General features: G+C 41.7%; 1 pseudogene; it reads right to left on the bottom strand.

Moving 5' to 3' along the window:
• Positions 1-3284: 3284 nt before the first annotated feature.
• Positions 3285-7522, bottom strand: LOC103113469 (Y-box-binding protein 1-like; annotated as a pseudogene).
• Between the last annotated feature and the right edge of the window lie 543 nt (positions 7523-8065).

The following is an 8065-nucleotide window of genomic DNA, read 5'->3' as shown; positions in this document are numbered from 1 at the left end:
TAGACACCTGCAGACCTGCTTCACCGCCTGTGAATCGACTCCCCTGCAGGTGGGGAGCCTGGACCTCGAACAGGAATCTTGTGCCAGTCCTTGGACTTTGCATCACTTGTGCTTAATCAGCTTTATCATTCTTTACCCCTCTTGGAGTATGGACCCAGAGCCATTATGGATTGCAGAAGGTGAGAGGTCTGGTTTCTATATTTGCTTTCCCACTGAACATGGGCATTGGCAGGTCAATCCATCCTCCCAGCCTGTCTCTCTCTTTCCCTAGTAGGGTATAGAACTGGGGACGTGGGGCTCCAGAACACAATGGTGGGGTCATCTGCCTAGTGAAGCCAGGTTGGCATCATGACAGCATCTGTAACTTAGTGGCTGGAGAAGAGCTAAGATATAAAGCAAAACAAATTATTGACTAATTACGAACCTAAAGATATGAACATTGCAGATGAAGATTTAGGATCTCCATTTTGGAAAAAGCTAGCAGGTCTATTTTAGGTGTATTCCAAGGGACCCATGACTTTATTATTTTTTGTTTGTGCCTGAAATCTAATATGGAGGTTACCTAAGTTATTGTCTGGGGGGATGGTGTCATAGTTAGAAAAAGGACTAGAAAGCTGGATCAGGGAAGAGAGTAGCTCCCAAATAAGGGAAAAGTATATAAATATCATTAACTGTAAATCGCATCAATTTGATCTGGGGCCCATAGTCAGCACAAGAGCCTATGTAACCTCTGCATCCCTGTAAGTATGAACTCACATTCTGTGGTCACAGTTAGGAACATTCCAAGCTGTGCCAGTTTCAGGACTCATCATCCTCAGGTGATAGGCAGAGTATGCTATCCAACCTCCCTTTGGAGAATGGATCACTCCCCACCCTTGTTGATCCATATTAAGGGCCAGGTCCTATAGGGGCCCACAGTGGGGTCCATTATGTAGTTCCTAATGGAGATGACCAGTGACAGTGGAGAGAGGAATCTGTTAGAGGTCTAGGCCCATTATGTCTGTGTGGGAATCCCAGGACTCCCTGACTAGGGGCCCAGATCATCATTAAATGATGGAGTGGCCTGGTCATCATTAAAGAGTCATTGAAGTGTGCCAGTCTCTTGCCCTTATTCAGGTTTTGTAGTCTTTACTTTGTCTGACAAGGTTAGCTTTGGAGTGATTGATTGAACAATGTACACTAGGAGGTAGGTAGGAGTCTATCTAGGTCTAAGTAGAAACTATTTAATTAGGTACTTTATGGTGTCTTTTTAGGTCTTACTGCTTGCTTGCTACATTTATTGACTCGCTGAAAGCTTCTGTGCATTTTTGCTTTAAGGTATATGTTTCCCCCCAAATTCTGGATGTATGTATTTATGCTCCATCTCATGGAATGTTGGTATCTTCCCTTCCTCCGGACCTCTAAGAAGAATTGGTTTGCCCCTTGCTACTTTCGCGCCCCTCTTTCTCCCCGCCCCCTATGCTAAGGAAGGGCAGAGTCCCAGCAGCAGCACCAGAGAGAGGATGATGGGGGAAGCACATGGTGTGGTGATTTGCCTGTTCATGAATAAAGATTAAACTGCAGCTTCTCAGCCCAGCCGTGTGTCCCCAAGTCTCTGTTACCCGCCCGTGAAGCCAGCTCAGTTAAAACAACAATGGAACCTGATCTATATCTAGATTTTTGAGGTTTGTTAAGAGGTGTACCACCTGAAATCGAATTAAGGGGTCCTATGAGTTAGGAAAAGTCTCACCAGAGTAATGAAGCTGAAGGGCTGACATTCAACAGCTGACATCTCTGGACACAGACCAAAGTGAAACAAGCCAAGGTGGTACTGGTTGCATTGACTGGGTTGAGATCAGAAGATGCAGAATCAGTTAGTATGAATTGGGAGAAGCATGCTGGAAAGTGAATATCATCCTAGAGGTTTCAGGACTAGGAGAAACATGGGCTTTCTAGAGAAAGAGAAAGATACCTGCTGTTTTAGGGTTTAAGAAGGCAATAGATAATTATAGCTATAACCAAATCATTTGACAATTGGGTTAATTTTGAAAATCTCATTGTTTGGATTTGCTGTAGCATGCAGTACCTCACAATAACTTATATTCTTTTATGCTATTTACATATATCTGTATCTTATATAGGAACACTGCCAGTTGCTTTTGTTCTCCCTCATCTAAGCTTTTAGGAGAGTCAATATTTCAAAGAATAAGTCATTATTAGAAATGTATTAACAATTTGATCACAATGATAAAATTCAATCTGATTATCAATTTGAAATATATTTTCACTTTCCTTTTTTTGGGGGGGTAATAGTTTACAGTATATACAGTTGTTGGTACATGAGTAAAATTTCTTAGTTCTTTGCAAAACAATTTCACCCCCCAGCCTAAGTCCTCCTGCACCATTATGCACCAGGTCCCCCAAGGACCCCCCACCCCTGCTGCAATGGACCGCTCAGGCAGAGGAGCAGGAAGGATCAGGGAACTCTGAAGGTGACCACCTGATGGGTCAGGAGGAGAACAGAATATACCACACTCTGTTGGAGGGTGAATCTGAACTCAATTTTTATTCAGCCAGTGAGAACTTATATGTCTTTTAGCCTTACATAAACAATATCTGAATACAGAAAGTAAAGCTCATTTCATGATTAGATGGCCTTGCAGTTTTACAGAAATGTCGTACTTCATGGAGTGATGTATTTCTGAGTAACAGGCTTAGCAGATAGTATTTTACGTAGAGTTTTAACATATTTCATAAGAGGAGGTGAGTAAGTATTATTAAGAATTTTTCCTAAAACTTTATGTATTTGATGACCCAGAACTTCATCCACCTCATTTCCTGTTCATCTGTATCTAATCTGGGAACAGGGGCTGTTCATCCCCGATTACACAGCATCATTACCATGTACATAATGAAAACAACAATCAGAACTTACAATTTAGATCTGTTCAGAATGCCAAGACCCACTTCCAGAATTCTTCCTCCTTGAAGAGAGTTTTCCTGGGTGCTGACCCTGTCAGACCCGTCTTTCTGGAGTTGAGTGGCAGTTTTCTTTTTACTTTCACTTTACTGTAACATTCTTTTAGTTTTTATTATTATTATTATTATTATTATTTAAGACCTTTATTAACAGATGCTTGCAGCTTGTTGACTTTTTATTTTTTAAAAAAAAATAAAGTTGTAAACTTTTATTACAAATTAAAAATGAGGTTCTTAAAAATCTCGACTTGACCAGATATGAAACTATTTAAAAACCTTTAAAGGTGTATTGAGAAAAACCAGGCCTTTTTTTAAAAAAAAAAAACAAACACGTTTGTCGTTACCAAAAAGAGACATCTTTAGGTAAAAATAATAAAAACCCCATATGCTGCATAGATAATGCAGATAGTTCTGGTTATCTGGTCCACGGGCAAAAAGCAAGCACTTATGGTCTTCAGCTCCAATCTCTTGTTCATTTCTTATTGCTGGAATTTCATATTCACTTCTTGTTGATGACTAAACCAGATGATGGTAGAGATGGTAAGCAGGTGTTTACTCAGCCCCGCCCTGCTCAGCTTCCGGAGTGGACGAATTCTCAGCTGGTGGATCTGCTGCTTTTGTCTCTTTGCCATCTTGTGGTTTAGGGTATTCTGGCGTCTGCGACGGTAATTGAAGTTACGGCATATCAATGTTGAGGTGGCTGCTGACCTTGGGCCTCATCTCCTTGATTTTCCTTATCTTCTTCATTGCCATGCTCTCTAGGTTGTCTTTGGTGAGGAGGGCCCCTGTGGAATCGTGGCCTATAGCCCCAATACATGTTCTGTCTCACTGGTCTACCTTGTTCTCCTGCACCCTGGTTGTCAGCACCCTCCATCACTTCTCCCTGCACAGGAGGGTTGGAATACTGTGGTCAATGCCCATAGGGTCTCCACATGTAGTAAGGTGGGAACCATCGCCTGCCTGCGGTAGGGCCAGCGTTGTTGGGCCTGGCCTTCAGGAGCACTCTCTGATCCCTCATTCTATTCCCCCACTCTCACTATTCTGGTAATTTTGCTGGTAATTGCGTGGAGGACCCCTGCGACGTGGATAGCGTCTATAATGGTTACGGTCTGCTGCATATTTACTGCCTTGCACTGGAACTCCACTAGGACCTGTAACATTTGGTGCCTCAGCACCCTTTTCTCCTTCAACAACATCAGACTCCACAGTCAATCCATCTCCCACACTGCGAAGGTACTTTCTGGGGTTATTCTTCTTTATGGCAGTCTGGTGTACAAATACATCTTCCTTGGTGTCATTCCTGTTGATGAAACCATATCCGTTTCTTACATTCAACCATTTTACTGTTCCCAAAACCTTTGTTGGGATGACCTTCTTGCTGGGGACGGCTGCTGCAGATGTGGCTCCTCTCTGGGTATGATGGTTACTAGGCTGCTCAGGGCTCTCTGGGGTCCGCTCTCCGCTCCCACTATGGATCAAATTCACATTCTTTTAGTCTTATCTACACACTCTCAAGTATTATTATCTCTCTTAAAAACTTAACTCAATTTGACTTAATTAGAACTTGTGCTTTTATACAGTTGCACAGTTATATAAACACTGGTATGAAAGGAAAGCAAAAGATAAGTATCGGGGTTTGTAGTTTTGCCTAGAATCACAGTTCCTGCTCTGTACTGTTCATGCAGCACTATTTGTTTTTAGTTCATTTGTTTTTCCCTTGACATTTGTATAATCAGCTGGCTATTAGTGACTTTATTGTTTGTCCTGCAAATTCTTTTGGCTAGGATTTTTGGAGCATGAGTCTTATGAGTGCACACCTAGTAACAGCTGATGGATCATGACCATATTGTGGATGATTCCTCATCCAAATTCTATAAACAGTTGATATTAATCATGAGAAATGTCACCTATTTTGTAAGCAGGGCTGTGGTCAGTCATGACCATGGGGGCTATACTTTTTGGGTTTATAGGTTTATTATGTTTGTGTGTGGGGGGTGCCATCTTCTAGTCAAAACATTCTAACATAGACTCCTTTTGTGGCATCCTAGTCCATTCCCGGGGATGCAGCTTCCTTGAAGTCTGTCATCGTCATAGCCCTGGCAGCTGACCTTGTCAAGCTCCACGGGCGGGGGGGGGGGGGGTCAAGGCATGGGCGCCGCACCCTGCCCAGAGTTCTTTACTTTGGTGCAATACACTAAATGTTATACTTTGTATTTCCCCTTTCTGTTTTTATGTCTCAACTTCTGTCTATGCATGAGATCATCCCATATTCATACTTCTCTTTCTGGCTTATCTCAACATGATTTCTTCAAGTTCTATCCAAGATGAGGTAAAGAAGGTAGAATCATAATTTTAATAGATGAGAAATTTTTCTTTCATTTATTTTATAGAACAGAGAGAAATTGATATGGGAGAGAGAGAGAGAGAGAGAGAGAGAGAGAGAGAGAGAGAGACTTGTAGCATTGCTTCACTACTCCTAAAGCTATCCTTTGCAGGTGGGGACAAAGATTTAAATCTGGCTTCAAGTAAAGTTGATTTGTACACTTAACTGGGTGTGTCACTGCCTGGTCCCTACAGTTACTGTTCTAACTTAGTATCATTGAAATTTACCCCTGGGAGCCACCAAGTTGCAGATGCTACTATGATTCCATCCTGACTGCCCCACACAGAAGATCTCACCAATGTGCCCCTTAACTTCACCTCTCCAGAGCCCTACCCCACTAGGGAAAGAGAGGGTATGGATCAACTTGCCAATACCCATGTCCAGCAGATAAGTAATTATAGAAGACGACCCGACCTGCCCCTGCGGCTACAGACTATGACCCACATAGTCAACGACTGCCACCTCTCCAGATTCAAAGGAGGTCTCAAAACTTTACATCAGGCTCAACCTGATGCTGTTGACTTGCTATGGAAGAAGGGCAAATGCTAGAAGAAGATTTATAGTGGTTCAGGGGATTGAACCTGGGACTTCAAAACCTCAGGCATGACAGTCTGTTTGCATAACCATTATGCTATCTACCGCTGCCTGCTATCTAGTAACTTTTGTTATGAAGACACTACTATTTATCCACTCTACTCCTGACAGGCACAGTGTCTTATTGTTAAATTGATGCTGAACATTTTTGTTTGTGCCCTTTGTTATGTACACTTACACACGTTTATGCATACATTTTTACTTAGTGCATCCCAGGAAATAAGATCTCTAGATTATAAAGACAATGTTGGCTTTTACTAGATACTTCCAGATTTCCATGAATTGATACTCTGTTTACTAGTGTATAAGACAACTATTATCATTTTGATTACTGCCACTCAGGAACTTACTGGTTCCTCTCTCTAATAAAAGGAAGTATCTGCTTTTCAAAACAATTGAGTATTTCCTTTCTAGATTTTCAGTTATTGCTATATTTATATTGAAATAACATTTACTATTAGTAACCAGGATGTGATGCATCCCATAGGCTGTACTCCTTATCATGAACAATGACTGGGGTTCAAGTCCTATACCCCTGTTGGGGGAAGTTTCCTTAGCAGTGAAGTTGTGCTGTAGGTATCTCTCTTACTCTCTATCTCCCTCTCTCCTCTCAATTTCTCCATGTCCCTATCAAATAGAGAGAGAGAGAGAGAGAGAGAGAGAGAGGGAGAGAGAGAACTTTAAAAGGGGGGGATGACTATTGGGAGGGGTAGGGTAGATTAGACATATAGGTGCTGAGCCCTAGAGATAATACTAGTGGCAAAAAAATGTTAATATTAGATAAATTCACAGAATTGTTATAACTTGATTATAAATTGATGTATTTATCATTGTAGAACAATTTTCTGCATTCCTGGAGGTATTTTTCTGAAGTCTAATTTTTTTTTTATTCCCTTTTGTTGCCCTTGTTGTTTTATTGTTGTAGTTATTATTGTTGTTGTCATTGTTGGATAGGACAGAGAGAAATGGAGAGAGGAGGGGAAGACAGAGAGGAGGAGAGAAAGATAGACACCTGCAGACCTGCTTCACTGCCTGTGAAGCGACTCCCCTGCAGGTGGGGAGCCGGAGTTCAAACCGGGATCCTTATGCCGGTCCTTGTGCTTTGCGCCACCTGCGCTTAACCCGCTGCGCTACAGCCCGACTCCCAGTCTAATTTTTTTAAAACAATTTTTTTAAATTTATTTTTTATTCCCTTTCTTTGCCCTTGTTGTTTATCGGTCTTGGTGTTATTGCTGTCGTTGTTGGATAGGACAGAGAGAAATTGAAAGACAAGGGGAAGACAGAGAGGGGAGAGACACCTGAGACCTGCTTCACGTGGGGAGCCGGGGCCTGGAATCGGGGTCCTTACAAGGTCTTTGCACTTGTCATGTGTGCTTAACCTGTGTATCACCGCCCGGTTCCCTGAAGTCTAATTTTCTAAACAGTATAGCCACTCAACTATTCTACTTGTTTCATTGCTTTGGAGAATGAATTCAGGGGTTTGTACGTGTGTAAGATCTCTCAACCACCTCCTCAGTCCACTTTCTTTGACCTCAGTCCACTTTCTTCAACTTCTCCTCCTCCTCCTTTGTAACACCAAGAGACCATTCCACCGTCTATGAAGTTCCCTTTGTTCCATCTGTGATACTCCCACCCAGTTATGGGATCAGGCCAGTGCTTCAAGCATAGTTAGGCATGTGAACTACTACACCATGCCCTGGGTCCTGTTAAATCTTTTCTGAATTATCATTTGAGTGTTCCAATATTGGCATCAACTGGAGAAAACTGAACTGACATAGAGATGGCCAACAGGCATTTGAAAAACCATGCTTATAAACACTTTACAACAAAGAATTGTAAATTAGGACAACACTGACATGCCATCCTAGTCCTGTAAAAAGGATCTACATGAAAAATTGCTAGTGAAAGTGTGAGAAAAAATGGTTTCTTATACACTTCTAAAGGGAATACAAATTAAGCTAATTTCTAAGTAAGACAGAATGGACATTACTCAAACAACTAAAAATAGGCCTACCAAATGATATGGCAACATTCTTAGGTATCTACCCAAAAAAGAATGAAAACATAAAAAAAAAAATGCATGCTGGGAATCAGCCAGTAGCGCAGTGGGTTAAACACAAGGACTAAGTG

Source organism: Erinaceus europaeus, chromosome 2, assembly GCF_950295315.1.
Source record: "Erinaceus europaeus chromosome 2, mEriEur2.1, whole genome shotgun sequence".
In the NCBI taxonomy this organism is placed as follows: Eukaryota; Metazoa; Chordata; class Mammalia; order Eulipotyphla; family Erinaceidae; genus Erinaceus; species Erinaceus europaeus.
The sequence above is the reverse complement of the archived record's forward strand: the minus strand, read 5'-3'. Positions and strand labels throughout refer to the sequence as shown.